Genomic DNA, 20,773 nt, shown 5'->3' with positions numbered 1-20,773 from the left:
TAGCTTTTGTGATTGGTGTATAACTTTGAATAATAGTTGCATTGATTGCATATAACCCTATCACAGAAAGCATTGTACTTCAAGATTGATTTCGACAATGAATACAATGTTATCCCTCAGCATAGGAAAAATATGATTTCTGATTCAAAACGGCCAATGCCACTCCATTTCAGTTCATGAATGCCTAGCACATCTATCTTTATAAGTTTCATTTCACTTCAGACAACTTGAAATTTTCCTAGATTCTTGTTATATATTCAAAATTCTGATTATTAGTAGATTTTTGTAGCTGTTGCCTCTCATCTTGAATTGTGCCCCTTTAGTAAATGAAGACCCTGGAGGCCTCTCTCCCACAGAATTTACTCCGTTCACATCACAATGGTGGACTCTACTTTGAGAAAGGACCGTCTCCTCAGTCACCTTTGGAGTGTACTCCAATCCGACTGCCCCATAGTCTACTTCCATTCGTGAGACCTTCAGTATGTGACAATGCTTCTATGCTATGCATAAGGTTTTCGTTGGCCACTTTCTCTGAAGTGGGCAGCTGATTCCTTTTTCATAGTTGGTTCGTAGTCTGGAAGCTCCCCTAAAACCTGTTTCCTTAGGGTGACCCTGCTGGCATTTGAAATACCTGTGACACAATTTCTAGCATTATATCAAAACACAAGTCCTACAGTACAACAAACTGACAGATAAGTGGTAGTACATAGCTACATTATATATACTTGGACTAATGGGAAGTAAAGAGAACTATCTCTCTCCCTTTTTATATTAGTTCAAATTATACATATAAATATATTGTAACTGTTTGAAAATCGTTTATTTTTGAAGTCTCTTCAACTATTTTGGACATCTTAATCTTGTTCTTAATAAATCTCTAAAAAAGGCTTATGAGAGCAAATTCCTTCAGTTGCATGTCATATGTTGATGGCTGTTATATCTTATCCTCCGAGCTTAGAACCCTGATTCCAGAGGCATTCATTGACATGATAACTATTGGTGGGGAAATGATTCTGAAGTTGGAGAAATTGAATTTGAGGCAGCTCAAGGTATGTAGTGGAATTTCCCAGCTGGAGCATAGGTTCGAGTCCTCGAGCGGCAACATAGGGCTGCCAGGGTGCAAACAGATATTGAAACAGAACTTTTGGCATGTGGAAAGTAGAACACGATGCAGCTGTGTCAAATTCAGTGCCGGCCTTACCCATGGCTGGCACTGGTCCAAAGGCTGCCACAGAGGCTGTAACTCATCGGCCCTGTTCCTCTCTGCTGAGGCTCAGGGATACATTTTGTTACAGACATGAAAAAAAGAAAGAAAGAAAGTAGAACATGATCATCTAGATGTACAGTGAGAAGGGAAAAGGATGAGCAATTAGAAGCCAGATTTGGTATATGCTATAGCTATGTCTATTATTATAGTTTTATTTCAGTTCCAGAAGACAAAGTAAAATATTATAATAGTATAATATTAAAATATTATAATGATTGTGCACATTTTTCTAACCTAGAGTTAGAAAAGCGAAAAGGAAGAACACTCTCAGCCTATCTTAAATGGAAAGAACTGATAAAAAAAGTTCAAGTCTCAAGTTTCAATGTTGAAAAATTCTATGTGCAAAATATTTAATGAGATAGGAATCATCAAAAGAAGACGGAAAAAACACATGAGGTCACGGTACCAAAAAGAACTAGTTGACATTCGACCATTTCAGGAGGGTAGCACGTAAGGCAGAATAGGAGGAGGCAGCATATGGAGTGTAGGAAGAAGTTCAAGTTGCACTGAAGGCCTCAGCCAAAAGCAAAGCTCCGGGAATTGATGGCACACCAATAGAAATGTTTCCATAAACTAGCGAAACACAGGAAGTAGTCACTGCTCTATGCCAAGATGACCGGAAAAGATCAATATTTGTTCCCTTCCAAAGAAAGGTGACCGACAGAATGTTCAAATTATAGAGCAGTATCATTGATATCACTAAAATTTTGCTGAAGATTATTTAACAATAGCAGTAAGTTGATGGTGGTGTTGTCAGAAATTCAGGCCAGATCAGAAGACGTTAAACAAGGGATATCATGTCTTATGTGAGGTGGATCTTGGCCGAAAGCAGAGAACACTAGAAGGATGCTTACTCATTTCTTGTTGATTGTGCAAAAAACATTCAATTGTGTGGAACACCATAAACTGTTGGTAGCCTTGGGAAGAATGATAATTTTAGAACACTTCCTTGTGTTCATTTCGAAACTGTACATGGATCAATTTGCAGTTGTTAAACTAGAACAAGAGAATACTACATGGTTTAAAATCAGGAAGGGTGTGTCAGTCAACAATGACTGTAACTTACTTCTTACCATACTTATTTAATCTGTATGCTGGACAAATAATCAGAGAAAGTAGACTTTGTGAAGAGGGTGACATCAAGATTGAATTAACAACCAGTACTATGCAGATGATATAACTCTGCTTGCTAAAACCGAGGAGTATTTGAAGAAATTAATGATAAAGATCAAGGATTGCAGCCTTCAGTGTGGATTAAAATTCAATGCCAAGAAGACCAACACCTTCACAACTGGACCAATAGGCAACATCATGATAAATGCAGAAAATATTGATGTTGTCAAGAAGTTCATCTTGCTTGGATCTTCAATCAATGCTCTTGGCAGCCACATTCAAGGTATCAGATAACACATTCCATTGGGTCAATCTACTGCACAAGACTTCTTTAAAGTGTCACAAAGGAAAGATGTTATCTTGAAGACTAGGGTGCACCTGACCCAAGCCATGGCATTTTCAATGGCCTCATATGCAAGTGAAACATGGACATCGAATGAGAAAGACTAAAGTATAGGCGATGTATTTGAATTGCAGTGCTGGTCGATAGCACTAAGCATATCATGATCTATGTAGAGAACAAATAAATCTGTCTTGGACAAAGTACAGCTGGAGTGCTCCTTAGAAGCATGGATGGCGACATTTGTCTCAAGTCTTTTGTACATGTTAACAGAGAGACTAGTTTTGGGAGAGGACGTCATTCTTGGTACAGTTGATGGTCAAATCCATCAACAAGGTGGACTGCCGCAGTGGCTGTAACAATGGCCTCATCATGGCAACCATTGTGAGAATGGCACCGGACCAGAGAGTGTTTTGTTCTGTTGTACATAAAGTCTCTGTGAGTTACAGTGGGCTGGACAGTACTTGTAGTTTATTTTATATTCCCTTCCTGATTTATTTGCCTTTTGGCTTTTAATGGATAGTTGATGTAATATATTTTGCTGGCAAGGAATAGAAACTATTCAACTTACCTTCAATACTAGAGGTTTTATTATTGGGATGAGGGAAATGGGATTCATCACTTCAGAGGCAGGCCTCATAGGAAATGCAGAAACCAAAATACAACAGGAGCAATTAGACATTGTACCTGGATCTTGGGCAGCTTTACAGATGCAAGTGGCAGGGAAATCTATCACTGTCACTTGTACATTGCCGCCAATGGACACCGATTACCAAGACCACCTTGATCTTCACATCCTTCCATGTTTTCTTGCTTTTCCCCATTCTAGTTTCCTCATTCTATTATATATCTTTTCTGCTACCCGACAGCTATGATATTTCTAATTTTTGACACCAAATAACTCAATAGGAGCAATTAGACACTGTTATTGGGTGCAGGGCAATTTTATAGATGTAGGTGGCATCAGGATTGTAGGAAAATTCGGTAACAACTTGAAATATGCAGATGACACAACTTTGCTTGTTGATATTAAAGAGGACTTGAATCATATACCAAAGAATGTAGACTTCAGTTGCAACTCAATGTAAGGAAAACAAGAATTTCTTCAACTGGACCAATCGATAGCATCATGATAAGCAGTGAAGAGACAGAAGTGGGCAAGCATTTCATTTTACTCGGGACCCACAATGAATGCTCATGGAAGCAATATTGAAGAAATCAAGTGGCCTATTTGTTGCACGGGAAAAATCTGCTTCACAATATCATTCTCTTTAATGTGTTACAGAGAAAAGATGTCACCTTCAGGACTTTGTGACACAAAGCATGATGTTTTCAGTTTCCTCATATGTGTGCGAAAATTATATTATTAAGAAAAACTAGTCCAGGCGGGGCGGGGAGGGGGGCAGCAAGAAAAACTAGAGAAGATTCAATGCCTCCGAATTATGGTGTTGCAGAGAATCCTGAAAGTGCCACAGACTGTCAGACCAAGCAAACCTGCCTGGGACTCCTCAGAACTGAGAATGGACGGGTCATCAGGAGCCCTGGTGGTGTAGTGGGTTACATGTTGAACTGCTAACCACAAGGTCAGCATTTCTAACCCACCAGCCACTCCACAGAAAAAACATTTATAGTCTCAGACAGGGGCAGTTCTTTTAGGGGCTGCTATTCGTTGGAATCAACTCAATGACAATCCATCCATTTTGTGTGTGTGTGTTTTTCACAAAGGAAAGTTTAACTTTGTTTTCTAGTCCTTCTACCGCCACCCGATGTCTCAGCCCACCTGCGTTCCTTTTCCAGTCTAACAATACACGTAGCAGTCAGACAAAGGGGTATTTGGGGAGTACTTTTGAAGAATGAATTAAGATCTGGAATTGCAGCTTCTGGAAGAACCATTTGTTTGTGCCTGTCTTGTGCCTCTTCTCAGAGCTGACCTTGGCATCTGGACAGGCCTTGTATTTAAGAGCAAGGGCTCTGAAGACATCCTTGTTGGTGACAGTTTTGTTCAAGGGGATATCCATGGAGGACGTTGTGGGCAGGAGGTGATTATAGTTATACAGCTTCACAAAAGACCCGGTATTTGCTCTCTTGGCAATTCTAGCCACCAGAGAGACGTGTCTGGCGTACCATCCTCAATGTGATTCACTAGGGGTCATTGCCTCCAGAAGAGTGTCTGGCCAAGACCAGCACTACCTTCCTGGGTTCACGAACTTGCCCATTCCACAAGCTCTCAGGCTGACAGCAGAAAGGAAGAAATGGCACTTCCATTGACCTTTCACCCAGGAACGTGACAATCAGTTTTTCGACTATCAGGAGAGACTTGTCCTTGTAAAGAGACAGCATGCTTGGTAAAATAGAAGGTCATTGACAAAAGTGGAAGACCCTCTATAAGGTGGCTTGACAAAGTGGCTGCAGCAAAGTTTTGCTCCATCATCTTGACGGTGAGGATGGCACAGGACTGAGCAGGGTTTCCTCTGTTGTATACAGGACGGCTGTGATTTCAATGGCAACGAAAACCAGCACATACATTTAATTTTGTTTCCTTAATTTTAATTTTTCAAGGCCTTTTTAATGCAATTTTTCAGTTTCTTCAAGCTGTCTTTTTAAATTTCTGTACTTTTAAATGGCACTTCCAAGGATGATGAGTAAAATCAATTCCGTTTGTTCTCATAAGAACAGAGCTTTGGTATTGGGGCATCTCACAGGGCTCTGGACACGCTCATGTGTTCTTAACCTCTATGTTCTGGCCCTCCATTTACAGTACTTGGTAAAATCTGACTTGAATGTCATCCCTGTGCTCATGACTTATTAGGGAACATAACAAGGAATCATGCCTGCAGAATCTCAGGGAATTTTGTTAAAAGCTTCCAAATGTTACTTAGATTGTGACATAATAAAAATTACATGATATATTGAGGAGCTCAAATTGCTTAATATCAATAGGGTGAAATGAATTAGTAATCAAGAGGGCCTCAAAACAGTTTCTCAAACTAAAATTCACTGACTTTGAGTCAATTCTGATTCATAGCGATCATAAGGGACAGGGTCTAAGTACCTCCGTGGATTCCTGTGACTGTAACACCTTATGGAAGTAGAAAGTCTTGTCAAAATACTAGCGAGTAAGACCCACACAGTTTAGAAAAGGGCATGATGATGAACTTTTCTGAGAAAGTAAAAGAAAATTATTCAAATCTCAAGGTCTTGCAAGCTTGGGGAAGAAAAACTAAAGATATTGAGAACATAGAAAATTTCTTTCTTTTCTGCCCCTCAACATAGTCCACACCAAAGATCCATAAAATATTAAGCTTTGATATGATTAAAACTGGCCCTTTGTAACAAGCATTAGTGGCTACTAACATTATCACCTTAAGAAGAGGGTCACACGTTCTGCCAAGGCCTTTGAAGACCACATGCCAGCATCAGCACATGCCACTTTAGAAAGGTAGACATGTGTCAGAACCATGATAGGCATGTGATAACAAAGATTTTTTGGTGGGCCAGAAGTGAAAGTTTTCAAAAGATTTTGAAAATAAAGTGTGTTCAACATGATTCTGTGAAAAATATAAATTAGTGAACACAGTAGTTAGAAGGAAACATTGTCACATTTTCATGATTTACAGTGATCCTTGATGCATATATTTTCTTGGCTGTACTATAGAAATACATTAAATTCAGTGGAAACACTTTGGTAATATTTAAAAATTTTAATAGTTTAAAATTTGATCATTATCTCAAAAGCATTATACTAAGTGTCCTCTTGCTTTCTGCTTCATTTTAAATTGAGCATGAAGGGAAGGCAGTGTTTTAATTGTAACTCTGCCCACACCCTTACCTAGAGGCCTGTTAACCAGTCTTTTCTTTTATGAATTTTTTTCTCCTTCTCAGGGTATATTTTTATTCCTTTTTTTCTGATTGAGTCTGCATATTGTATTCTTGCTTGTCAAAATATTCATGGCTTTGGGACATAGAACTGGTAAATATTCATGATGTGTGGAACATTTATCAATCCATATTGTATGACCTTAACCACCTATAGCTCTATACATACCTATGCTGTAGAAAGACATGTAAAACTATCAAATAATCAAAATGAATATGAACGCCCTTTTTGTTCTTTTCTTTTTGCTCTTTGCTTTTCAGTTTTCTATAGTGCGCAAAAAACTTGAAGAGAAAAATAAAAGTGATTTTAAAAACTTGCATGGAGTCCACATTGCCTGTGGAATAAAGCTAGCTTTCCGACACCTCTAAATATATATGTATAGATATTTACAAATATATATATTCTTGATTTTTCATCTTTATTGAATAAAAAGGCACTAGAGTACAATCTTAACAATGTAATAATATATTGTATCTTTCTTGTTAAAACAATATATTTTTTAAATGATCATAATTGCTTTGGAGAATTTAATTTGATTAGGATGTATTGCAATTTATTTCAGCATTGTCTCATTTTGGAAGTTGCCTACTCTCTTGCTGGTAGCACTATGTTCTTTGTGTTTAGAAAGATCCTGCTAAAGGTTTAGGGTCAAGTTTAACTATGCCACATTTTTTTTGTACTTGGTTACCTTGGGCAAATCAATTGACCTTTTTTTCAGTTTCTTTTTCCTTATTATAAAACAATGATGATCATAATCATAATACTTATTTTATTGGAAGTCTATTATACAAAAAGTGCAGGCCCAAAGGCTTTAACATGTCTTGAGTCATGTAAGCTGAACAATACTTGAAGTGGGTTCTATTACAATCGCCCTGCCACAGATGAGGGTACTTAAAGTACCTAGGCACGTGTGTTATCAAGGTCATAAACCTAGTGAATGGTAGAGTCAGGATAATACGTACTGCTGAGTTTCTGTGGAGAAAGTATGCAAAATTGCTTTTAAAATGGATTATTTGTTTAAACACTGAAATGGTGCCTGATTCTCACTGGGGAAACAAAATCATGGCCTGAAGATTAAGCTTTTTATCTTGCTTTCTTTTATAATAAGAACTACTATTCTGAAATAGAATTCTGATCATATCACGTCTTTGCTCAAATATTGGCTGCCTGTGGTCAAACCGAAAAACCAAACTCACTGCTCTTCAGTCAGTGCTGACTCATAGTGACCCCCTGTGGGTCTCTGAGACTGTAACTTTATGGGAGTAGAAAGCCCAGTCTGTCTCCATCAGAGCTGCTGCTGGTTTACAACTGCTGACCATGAGAATCGCAGCCCAACACCTAACCACTACACCAGCAGGGCTCTCTAGCTCCCTGTGGTGGGAGGGATTAAAAAAAACAAACTCCTCACTGGGAATTCATGGTTCTAAGCCACAGAATGGTTTATGTAATCTACTGGCCCAGCCCAACTCCTTCCTTAACCATGCTTTATGCCTAGCCATTCTTTGTCCTCACCCTCTTTTGAATGTGCCAAGCTTTCTTTCCGCGTGATCTTCACATTTTTTCCTGTGTCTGAAATATCCTGCCCCAGTTGCTAATTGTTGGTGTCCTTCAAAATTATTTTAAGGGCCATGGTTATCATGAAGAGTATATCATATCTCCAAATGAACATAAATTTCTACTTCTGTTCTTTTGTTTTATTTAACAATTTTATTGACATATAATTCACATACCATACAATTCAATGGTCTAGATATAATGAAAAGTGTTGCATATTAATTACCATAATCAATTTTAGAAAATTTTCCCATTCTTGTATTCATTATTAGCTTCCTATTTGCCTCCAGCCTCTCTTGTCATAATTTTAAGAAACTGTTAATCTAGTTATTGTCACTATAGATTTACCTGTGATGAATTTTATATAAAAACATGGCAAAAATTCCAACTATAACAAAATAAAACACCGAATAATTTCAATCCAAAAGAAAACAGAAAATAAAAAGTAGATCAAGTGAAAAATGGGCCAAACAGGGATACAAGGCAAGATGTAAAATTTTAACTTATTTATATTCACAGAAATCCACTTCCCAATGCATGCTGTTTGAAGACCAGACTAGTCACATCGTTGGTCAGTGGAGTGGGGAAATTCAGTGGGTGTTTCATCTCAGTGGGGATCTGTAAATGGATTTGGGCTTTCACTGTCATCCAAAACCTTATCTAAATCGGGTGTTCCGATTTTAAACTTTAAGACAGTCCCTCTCCCCGCTCTGATCATGGATTTTATTATTAAATCCTTTGACCACAATGGCTGGTGTACAACTTCTGGGCAGATTTAGTTGATACCTTGCTTAGATGGCTGATCCTTGTAAGAAAAACCTTTAAGACCCCCAGATGATATGTCTTCTGTTAGATGAGCACAATCTGATTTCTTTACCACATTTTGCTGTAGCACCCATATCTTCATTGATCACTTCATGAGGGCAAGTATAGATTCGGGCTTACAATTAAGTGTAGCTCAAAATCTACTTGTACATCTGCAGGTTATATATATCCCTGGTCCACCTAAGAGGCAGCATTACCAGTTTCTTGAGAAATAATATAAATAACCTCCATGGTATGCTCTCTCTCTCTTTCTCTCTCTCTCTCTCTCTCTCTCTCTCTCTCTCTCTCTCTCTCTCTCTCTCTCTCACACACACACACACACACCCATATACACATCTACCACCACACACTCACATACAGATACTTGTGAAAGTTTTTTAGACCAAAACACATTGAATATTCATTTATACTGATTAAAAACTTGTAACTGAACACTCCAAGGAAACAATGAGGATTGAACAAAAGGCAAAAATTACAATAACACTCTGATTAAGACTGAACTCTGTCTGCAGGGCTAAGACATGTAAAAAATACATAGTACAAAAATAGAAAATATATAGTGTCTTAAGTTGTCCATTATGGAGCAATCTCAAAAATAAAGATATTTGAACCAAAGTTTAATGATTTCCAAATGATCCCTCTTGTTTTAAGTAGATACTTACTTCACTGTACCTTTTATTACAAAAATCCTTGTCTGTTGGCTCTTGTAGGCCAGTTCCATGTCTCATTCATTTCTATTTTTCTCTCAGTTCCAGAGATTAAAAACAAAAAAAACCCACGAAAACTTGTAGATGGATATGTAGTGGTGTATGTGTTTGTGTGTGTGAGTGCTGGGAAAAAATTCTTTCTTTCATGCAGTACACAAAGGAGTTATTAAGCAATTTATCAAGTGGATTTGAATTTAGAAATAATATTTTTCCACTTGTTCCCAGTTACACCCGCCGGCTCACTCTGATTATCTTCACTCTTCACAGATAGTGATACAGTTTGTAAATGAGGAACCATATAGGAGAGAGGCTTTCTAAAGTCCGTGTCTGTATCTTACTGAGAATGAGTGGACACAGATTGATTAAATGAGTACCACTTTCAGCAGCTGGTCACTTCTGAGTCACTTGGAGGGAATGGATAATCTTCCTCACCTCTTCTGCCCAAGGGAGTGAATGGGAGTTCACACAAAGAGACATACACTAAGATGAAGAACCATGTGACAATCCTTTTCTGCTCCAGGGAAAATTTCAATCCAAATTTTTTAAGGCCCAAGAGGATAATTATAAGCACTTTGGGGGCTCTGATATGCAAAAATATAGAGATTGATAAGTGCCTAATGGCAAAAATATTGATGCCTGTCCAAATTATCCAGAGATGCACAGGATCAACTCAAGATAAAAGCAGCCTTCGGTAAACGTTTAGCCTTAGTCAACTCTTTCCCATGTGGACTTAAAAAAAAGTTTCTAAAGACAAACATCTTTTAAAAAAATCTTTTTATTGGGGCTCATAAAGTTCTTATCACAATCTGTACATACATCAGTTGAGCAAAGCACCCTTATACATTCGTTGCACTTGTCATTCTCATAATTCACCTTCCACTTGGGTTCCTGGAATCAGCTTGGTTTCCCTTTTTTTCCCCGTTCCCCCTCCCTCCCCGCTCCCCCCTGGTCCCTTGATAGTTTATAAATAATTATTATATCTTATCTTACACTCCCTGGCATCTTCCCTCACCCACCTCCCCATCTTTTACTGCTAAAATTTCGTTAGAAATTTATCATGGAACACATTTATCCAAATAGAATTATTCTTTGGCGAACACTCTTGAGAGGGACAATACATTGTCAGGCACCCCAGAAAACTTCCACATGACCTGTTCCCTTCACTACTCCCCTCCATCTCCTGCCTAAGTCATACATTGTGATACCTTCTTTCCCATCTGTCTGTCTATCTATCATCTATCCACCTATAGATATACATACATGTATATATGTCTCTGAATTAATTTTATTATTTTGTAAAATGTCCTTCAAGTTTCTTTTACTCCATTGAATTTCTCTCTATTATTTCCAACTTTGAAAGTGTTTTTGTTGAAGGGAAAACTAACAAACAAAACAGAACTCCCCCGCCCACCCCCAGTGGACTGTTCCTCAGATGGGAATTTTCTGATTGAACTCCTGTGATATAATTTGACATTTCATGTCATCTATATGGCCTTCCAATTGGGAATTAATTTTGAGGTGCAATCAGATTCAGGTTTAAACTTTCTGGAAACCTACTACATAGCTAGAAGTGGCAAATATATGATAGTCATTGATTGTGTATTATTGGGGTAACCTCAAAAGCAAGAGATTTGCATTGAAGTCCAATGACTTTCAAATCCACCACCTTAGAATAGTAGCATTCCTCTTATTCTTTCACTGGGTCATTACAGCTTTAAGTCTAATCTGCAACACGCGCATTTAAGGTAAAGACCATTTCATTTAGTGTTTTTTTCTGAGTCAGATCTTTCTGATGTAGCCTATGTAGTATAATTTATATTTCAAGATGACAAAATCTAAGATCGAGGCAGTCTATTGTAAGGAGTCTGGGTCACCAAGGGCTGAAAAGAAACTTGATTATAATGCATGATTAACCATATAATTCAGGGTGGATTTTCCCCTTTGGGCTCATATAAGCAATGTCAAGGGTAAGGTCCCTCACCCCTGCTCTACCCACTAACAAAATTAAAACTATTTTCTTGGATACAAACATATCCCTACCTCCTCTTGATCATAAGTCTCCACCGAAGTGCACTTGATATCAATGTAATAGTGTCCACCCAATTAGGGTGACCTCAGTGTATTACTACCTGATATGGGATATTCCCCTCCCGTCAGGAGAGAAACTGTTCCCAGCTGAAGTGAGGCCTCCCCTGAAGACATGGTCTTTATGATGTGCAAATAATGGAGTGATGGAAGGGTTACAAATGTTAGCCATTCCTACCAGTCCATGCCTGGGAGGCTGGATTGAATGACTACATATTCTAAGAACCGCTGCCTGTCTTTGTCTTGGTATTTATCTTGCAGGTGGTTTTGGGGTCTCCACTTTGTCTATGCTCCTTCACATCAATTTAGTTGCTTGTTTTTGAATTTCTGATACTTATTGCTATTGACACCTCTTGATCACACAGTGCCTTTTCTATGTGGGCTTTGTTGCTTCCCTGCTTAAGACACCTATTATCTTTTAATAGCCAGGCACCATCAACTTTCTTCACCACATTTGCTTATGTACCCATTTTGTCTTCAGTGTTCTTGTTGGGAAGGTGAGTATCACACATTGCCACATTAATAGAGCAAACCATTCCTCTACTGAGGTAAGATTAAAGTAGAGGCCCAAAGTCCATTTGCTTACTTGTTATATTTATCTATCTTTATATTTTATAAATACACCTATCTTTATATATTTACATATATCTATATTGATGCCTATATATATAATTTTTACTTTCTTGTTATTTCTTCTTTTTCTTTCCTACTGTCCCACTGTCATCGTTCACCTCTCAGTAATTCCTCTCAGGTACATTTCTATTGACCAAACTCAACCAAGAATTCTTCCTCACAGTCTATTTTAGATCCCTTGCTATTCCCTGCCCCTGTTGTTATTGGCTTATTGCTCCCCTCCTTCCACTTCCTCCTTACCCATACCCCCATTCTCCACCCCTGGAAACTTTGGTCCCATTGTGGTCTCCTTGGGATTGTTTATCCTTCCTATCTTATATAGATAGACACCAGAAGAGAAAGAAAAAAGAGAAAGAGAAATAAAAAACAATAAAAAAAGCCCATGCAAGTCTAATTATTGTTCTCAGCCTGAGAAGATGAGTGTCCCTGTGTTAAATAGTGAGCAGGCCCCGATAAAATCCATCGGTTCATTCCACCTTTCTTTCAGAGATTAATTTCCCAGGATCCTCTTACCCAACACCACTTATACGTTTTCAGTCCTCAGCGTTTGTGTCTGAGGGGTGCATCTTCTAGAAGACCCCATTGCTTTTCCTGCAGTCAAGGCTGGAGCACTCTAGTGCCCTACCCCCACCCCATTATACCTTTAACATTCAGTGAGGGCCCCTTGTGGATATACCCCAACCAGTTCACATAAGGTACCAAGCGCTGCCCCCTACCCCTGCCCCCACCCAGTCAGAAGTCTGCTATCAAGATTCCTAAGGGACTTTGTGTCTCTGCTCCCATTGCTGGTCTGTTGCACTCCCTCTTAGATTGCCCCCACATGGGCTGGTCAGATTGGCTGCACTCCCCAACTGTATTTTCAATGTTGTCCTCTATAGTGCTGTCTTCTGGGGAGGGGATGCCATGTTTTGAGCTGGGGCCAGCCCTGAAGTCTTCTCTGTGGATGAATTGCTCTGAGCAGGAATGTTGACCTCAGGCCTGGTGCCTCAGAATGAGGTCTGTTCTCTCTCTCCCTTTCCTGTGGATACATAAATAATACCCTCCCCTGGGTGGATTGGTGCTCTGTTCCCCCTTGCACCTTTATACATCTCCCACCCCTCTGTGGGCTGTAAAGGCGTATGGGGGGGGGGGGTGGGTGAGGGAGATGTCTTTCTGCATCTTAACTTTTTCCCCTTTTCTTTTTTGATGACAGATGCATCCTTGTGTTTAGTGTGGTTCTTGCCAAGGTGTCTGGTCCTCAGTCTGGGGACTGTGCAATATGTAAGTTTTCCCCTAAGCCCGTCTGTTGATTGAACTTACTCATGTTGTGCTTGTCCTTTTGTGTTTGGCCAATTTCACTCAGCACAATAACCTTGAACTCTTTCCATGGGATGAGGTGTCTCATCATTTCTTCACTGTTTTTAGGGATGCGTAGTACTCCATTGTGTGCATATTTGATTTTTAATCCATTGGTCTATTGATGGAAATTTAGGCTGTTTCCAATTCTTTGCGATTGTGAACTATACAGCAATGAACATTGGAGTGCAGACGTCTGGTCAAAGTCTGTTTCTTACTGTATATACTCGAGTATAAGTTGAGTTTTTCAGCACTTTTTTTTTAAATTTAGAGGAATCTTTATTTGGTTATCACCAGACTGCTAAAATCTTAAAGTGACTCTTTGATTGCAGTCCTGAGTGGAAATCTCAGTCCATCTTTAAGGGAAAAACTCATTTATCATTTGTTTAGGACTTAAGCCAGCATGGACAAAAGCAAAATTAATATTATTGTTCTTTAGAGTTAGTGAGTCCTACAGGGTACAGCACTGATTATAACATCCTAGTTAATAAAATAAAAATAGCAATATCCTGGTATATTTGTCTGGGTACATTAGAGAAACAAATCCACAGAAACTCATATGTATAAGAGAGTTTTATATAAAGGGTAAGTGTGCATTAAGAAAGCATCCCAACCCTGTGCTGCCCAAGCCCACAAGTCCATTAGCCCATATGTCCGACACCAATCCACAAAGTCCTCCTCCATCTCGCAAAACACACACTATGATGCCAACTGAAGGAGGAAAGTCAAATCAGTGAACTTGTAAACATCTCAATGGTGGCAGGGGCATCCACATGGCTGCTCCAGCACCCAGGGCTGCATAGGGGTAGGTCCATGTGGGTTCTCCTTGGGGATGTCTTGCAGGAAGTGAGCCTAGCCAGCTGAAGCAGGGAACTGGCGCAGGCAGTTGCACCCTGGTCTGATCATCAGAAAGCAAGGTACCTGAGAACTCCAAAAGGGAGGCTCATTGAACCATTTATCTCTCTGCCCTTCAATTAACCCCACATGTGTTTATGGGCCAGGTTGGCACAATAAACTTTATCTCAAAAGGCCAGGCCCCCACCATGGTTTTCACTGTCTCTCTATATCCCTTGACCACAGCTGCCATGAACAAGAGTGGAAATACTTGTGAGCAGCCATTCCACAGTGGTAATGGCTGAGGCCTCATTCTGTAACACAGCCTGAATGTCAAGGTCTTGGAGCCTAGCGGGTAGGGTGGGGTTCATGCTGTTCACGTTGATCAGTCTGCTTCAAAAGAAATCCTGGGGGGTAGAGGCTAGCAAGATCCACCTGGAGATTAGATGTCAAACTGATACTACCTCTGACTCAAGTCGTCCAGAGACTGTGGCATCCAAGATGGGCAGTTCAGATGGAGGACAGTGACTTCAGTAGCGCGGGTGTAGGCACTGGGTCTAGGAAGTGAGCAGGAATTTCAGGTCCACAGAAGCACTTTGATCCAGGTCAGCTCTCTTGGTTGTAGTGAGTTTTCTCCCTCCTTGCTGGTTTTTATAACTGACAGTCCCTTTTCAGGTGACAACTGCTCCCGCCACGCCCATGTAAGATCCCCTCCCAAGAATCTCATCAGGCCTATGAAGGAATCAAGGTCTGAGTGTCCCATCCTGAATTCTGCGATGGCTGGCTTACTCATCACCTAGGATCACGGAGTAGGAGATCATTAGATGCCGAAGTCTACCACTGAAAAATAAAATAAACCAAACCCACTGGCCATGGTGTTTGTTTCTACTGGTAGTGACCCTGCGGGGCAGAGAACTGTTCCCTGATGACAATGCTTCCACAGCTGGTCCAGGTTTAGTTAGTGTTCAATTACTGACAGCTGTCCCTGAGATGGTGTTGACATTTGCGTTGGATATATTTAAAGTTGTATTTGGACTTTCATGCAATTGTTTAATATTCTTCAAGTTCAACTTGAACATAGAATTGAAAAAGCCTGTTTCACAGCTTCAAGTTTGACTGTTGATCAGGAGCTTCTCCAACATGTCATTTTTGTTAGAACTTAGATTCTGAGCATTCTGTTCAGAGGAAACTCCGGGATGGTCATGATCTCAGAAGTCAGGTACTCGCAGAGAGCAGGAGGACAGGGAGGAGGCAGGAGAGAGCATCTAGTCAGTACATTTTTAATGCAGTTTTTGTGGTAAAATTAGGTGCCTCAGCGGATATTTGGGTCAGCTTATACTTGAGTATATATATGGTATTTCTTCTGGGTTTATGCCCAGTATTGGAATTGCTGGGTTGTAAGGTAACTTGATTTCCATCTGTTTAAGGTATCACCAAATTGCTTTCCACAGTGTTTGTACATATCTACAAGACCACTAGCAGTGAATGAGAGTTGCTGTCTCACCACACCCCCTCCAACATTTGTTGCTCTCTATTTTCTTGAATTAGGCAATCCTTGAGGGTATTAGATGGTATCTCATGGTTGTTTTTATTTGCATTTCCCGGATGACTAATGATTGGGGACATGTTCTCAAATGTTTATTGGCCATTTGAGTTTCCACCTTTGTGACTCTTCTGTTCAAGTGTTTACCCACCTTCTCAGTGGGCTATTCATTTTTTTCTTAATATAAAGTTGTAGTGTGCTATAGATTTTAGAAATAAGATATTTGTCTGATATGTCATTAATAATTATCTTTTCCCTGTCGGTGGGCTCTCTCGTTACTCTCTTGATGAAGCCTTTCAATGCACACAGTGCTTTATCTTTAGTATGCCCCTCACGTCTATGTCCTCTTCCTCTGTGTGAGTTTCCTTCATTATTGCTGATAGCCATTGTATGCCCTGTGTTGAGGTTCTTAGATTTGTCCCTATTTTTTCATTGATGAGCCTGATGGTTGGGGTTTTACCTGGAGGTCTGATCCACCTTGACTTTGTCCTTGCGTATGGGGTGAGATAAAGGTCTCATTTCACTGGTCAGCAGGTTGACATTCCATTTTTCCAACACCATTTGTTAAAAAGGTCATTTGTTTCCTATTTGATTTTTTGGGGGGTCAGGGGTTAGTGTTGTTGTTGGTAGCTTATCAAAGATCAGATGTCTGTATTCTGCTGCTTTTATCTCTGGATTTTCTCTTCTGGTTCCATTTGTCAGGTTATCTATCATTATACCAGTGCCTTGCTGTTTTGACAAGTGTGGCTGTATAATAAGTTTTAAAGTCAAGTAATGCAAGCTCCCCCACCTGTCCCCTGACTTTCTGTTCTTCTTGAAGAGTTCTTTGTCAAATCTGTTTTTTCCCCCTTTCCATATGAAGTTGATAATCAATTTTTTCCAGTTCTTTGAAAAATGATGCTGGTATTTGTATATGGATTGCATTGAACCTATATAGTATCTTAGGTAGGATTGACATCTATACAATATTAAAACTATCGATCCATGAGCCTGGGATATTTTTCTGTTTGTGAAGGTCCCGTCCTTTTGGTTTCTTGTACTAATGTTCTACAGTTGTTATCATCCAGATCTTTTGTTGTATTTGTTAGGTATAACCCTAGATAATTCAAGTTATGTTTGGCTATTTTGAAAGGTACTACTTTCTTGATTTCTTTTTCTATACTCCCTTTCATTGTATATAGAAATCCAATTAGTGTCTGCTTTTTGAGCTTGTATCCTACTATCTACCATATTCCTCTATTGCTTCCAGCAATCCTATTGTGGAGCCTTTGGGGTTCTGAATATATAAAATCATATCAACTGCAAGAACAATAATTTCACTGCTTTCCCAAGACATACACTTTTGATACCTGTGTTAGTCTGGGTACTTTAGAGAAACAAATCCACAGAAATTCATGTATAAGAGAGTTTTATATAAAGGTTAAGTGTGCATCACGCAAACATCCCAACCCAGTGCTGCCCAAGCCCACAAGTCCAACATTAACCCATTAACCCATATGTCCAACAGCAATCCACAAAGTCATCCTCCATCTCACAGAACATATGCAATGATGCCAATTGCAGGAGGAAAACCAAGTCAGTGAGTGTGTAAGCATCTCAGCACGGACAGGGGTCTCCACATGGTTGCTCCAACACCCAGGGCTACATCAGGGTAGGTCCATGTGGCCTCTTCTTAGGATTGTCTTGCAGGAAGTGAGCCTTGCAAGCTGAAGCAGGGAACTGCTAAGGCAGCTGCACCCTTGTGCGACCATCACAAAGCAAGAGAATATCCGTCCATTGTCTTATATCATTAGCTAGAACCTTTAAGACAATGTTGAATGAAAGTGGGGACAAGGTGCACCTTTGTCTGGTTCCACTTTTTCAGTGGGATTGTTTTAATCTTTTCTCCATTGTTGTAGTGCTGGATGTTGGATTTTCATTTATAGTATTAATTGCATTGATAATAATTTCCTTCTAGTCCTATCTTTTTGAGTGTGTTAATTAGGAGTGGGTATTTAATGTCAAATGCTTTTTCTGCGTCTATTGATATTATCATATGGTTCTTGTCCTTTTTCTTCTCAATGTGGTGGATGATGTTGATGGATTATCAAATGTTGAACCAACAATGTATCCCTTGTATGAATCCCACTTGGGTTTCTTCCCTTAGAAACCCATAGATTGTGTTTGGAAGTTTACCCTCCTTCTCTATGTTCTGGAAGAGATTGTGTATCACTGATGTCAAATCTTCCCTGAATGCTTGGTAGAGTTCTCCTGTGAAGCCATCTGGGCCAGGGCTCTTTTTAGTTGGTAGTTCCTTGATAACCTTATCTATTTCTTCTTTTGCTATGGCTCTGTTCAAGTCCTTGACATCTATATGGGATAATCTGGGAAGGGTTTGTTTTTCCAAGTATTTCTTTAAGTCTTACATGTTGTTGTATTCCTTGGAGTGCTGTCCTTCATAGTACTGTATAATTAGTCTTTTCATTTTTCTTTTAATTTCATTGGGGTCCGTTGCAATCTCACCTGTTTCATCCCTCAACCTGGATATTGATGTCTGCTCCTTCTCTTGTTAGGTTCACCTATGGTTTGTTGATTCTTTTAATCCTTTCAAAGGACCAACTTTTTTTTTAGCTATAATTTTTTAAAACATTTTATTAGGGGCTCATACAACTCTTATCACAATCCACACATATACATACATCAATTGTATAAAGCACATCTGTACATTCTTTGTCCTAATCCCTCTCAAAGCATTTGCTCTCCACTTAAACCCTCTGCATCAGGTCCTCTTTTTTTTCCTCTCCCTCCCCATTCCCCCTCCCTCATGAGCCCTTGATAATCCACAGATTGTTATTTTGTCATATCTTGCCCTATCCGGAGTCTCCCTTCTCCCCCTTCTCTGCCATTCATCTCCCTGAGAGGAGGTCACATGTGGATCTTTGTAATCAGTTCCCCCTTTCCAACCCACTCACCCTCCACTCTCCCAGCATCGCCCCTCACACCCCTGGTCCTGAAGGTATCGTCCACCCTGGGTTCCCTGTGCCTCCAGCTCCCATATGCACCAGTGCACAACCTCTGCCCTATCCAGCCCTGCAAGGTAGAATTCGGATCATGGTAGTTGAGGGGAGGAAGCATCCAGGATCTGGGGGAAAGCTGTGTTCTTCATCGGTACTACATCGCACCCTGACTGACCCATCTCCTCTCCTAAATCCCTCTATGAGGGGATCTCCAGTGGTCGACATTTGGGCCTCGGGTCTCCACACTGCACTTCCCTCTTCATTCACTATGGTATATATATATATATATATATATATATATATATATATATATATATATATATATATATATATATTCTTTTATTTTTTTTGCATGATGCCTTATACCTAGTTCAAAGGACCAACTTTTTATTGAGTTCATTTTATCTCTTGTTCTTTTGTTTTTGCACTCATTTATCTCCACCCTGAGCTTTATAATTTCTTTTATTATGCTATTAGAAGGATTATTCTGTTGACTCTGCTCCACCTGTTGAAAGTTCTGTGAACAGATATGTGGTAGTTACATAATCTGTTGTCAATGTGAGGATTAAGAGTGAAGGGGTGGGCCTAGTCTGTCAATCAATCATAGCTTAATGACCTCATTTGGAGCCACTAAGAAGATAAATACCTTGCTGGATACAGGCTCACTCCCTGGTAGACATTGCAGCTGACAATACACTAGTGCCTTGAGATGGAGGAGCCATGTGGAGAACCCTGCCAGTACTGAGGTGCTTACAACACTACTGGATCCACAAGACTGCCCACCACTGGCCTGTAATCTTCCTGCATTCAGCATCATTGCATGTGCATTGTGAGTCTGAAGAGGACTTTATAGATTTGTAATGGTTAATATCGGACTTATGGATTTGATCTGGACTGGGCTGGGATGTTTTCTCAATATTCAATTGCTCTTGTATGTAAGGCTCTTTCTTATACACATATGAGTATCTGTATAAATTTGTTATTCTAGTCTACCAAGACTAACACAGGATATCTACTATAAGTCTCTCTTCCTTCTACACATGCACATTTATTGCTATAAAGCATCCTTTGATAATTGCCTTTGCTGTATCCCATAAGTTTTGGTATGTTTTAGTCTCGTTCTCATTGATTTCCAGAAAATTCCTCATTTCTTCTCTAATTTGGGTCAATACCCACTCCTTTTGAAGAAGTAAGTTATTCATCTTCCAAGTATTTGCCCTTGTTTTTCTTTTTTAAAACCTTTCTTTTATTGATTTCCAGCTTTATGGCACAGTGGTCAGCGAAGGAAGTCTGAGTGATCTCTGTATGTTTCAATTTGCTCAAACTTGACTTGTATCCCAGCATGTGGTCTATTTTTGATTATGTGCCATGTGAGTTTGAAAATAATGAATTTTTAGTAGTTGGGTTGAGAGCTCTGACTATGTCTATTAGTTCGAGTTGACTAATTGTACAGTTTATTTCTGTAGCTTCCTTGTTGAGCTTCTTTCCTGCTGCTTATCTTTTTTTGGAGATCAGTGTATTGAAGTCTCCTACTGTAATTGTTGATCTTGTAATTAATTTTTTCAATTTTTGAAGGAAGGATTTGATTGATGAATTTCGTGGGTCTCTCATTGGTTGTGTATATATTCATTATTATCACTGGCTCTTGCTCTATTGGTCCCTGA

The 20,773-nt window shown here is 39.5% G+C and overlaps 1 non-coding gene across 1 annotated transcript; it reads left to right on the top strand.

Annotated features, from left to right (window-relative positions):
- The first annotated feature begins 1,169 nt into the window (after positions 1-1,169).
- On the top strand, positions 1,170-1,301 carry LOC142428405 (small nucleolar RNA SNORA5). The gene has a single exon (XR_012780311.1). It is a non-coding gene; the product is annotated as a small nucleolar RNA SNORA5 (small nucleolar RNA).
- The last annotated feature ends 19,472 nt before the right edge of the window (positions 1,302-20,773 follow it).

The sequence above is a fragment of the Tenrec ecaudatus genome, chromosome 15 (genome assembly GCF_050624435.1).
Source record: "Tenrec ecaudatus isolate mTenEca1 chromosome 15, mTenEca1.hap1, whole genome shotgun sequence".
NCBI classification, from domain to species: Eukaryota; Metazoa; Chordata; class Mammalia; order Afrosoricida; family Tenrecidae; genus Tenrec; species Tenrec ecaudatus.
This window is presented reverse-complemented; position numbering and strand designations above follow the sequence as displayed.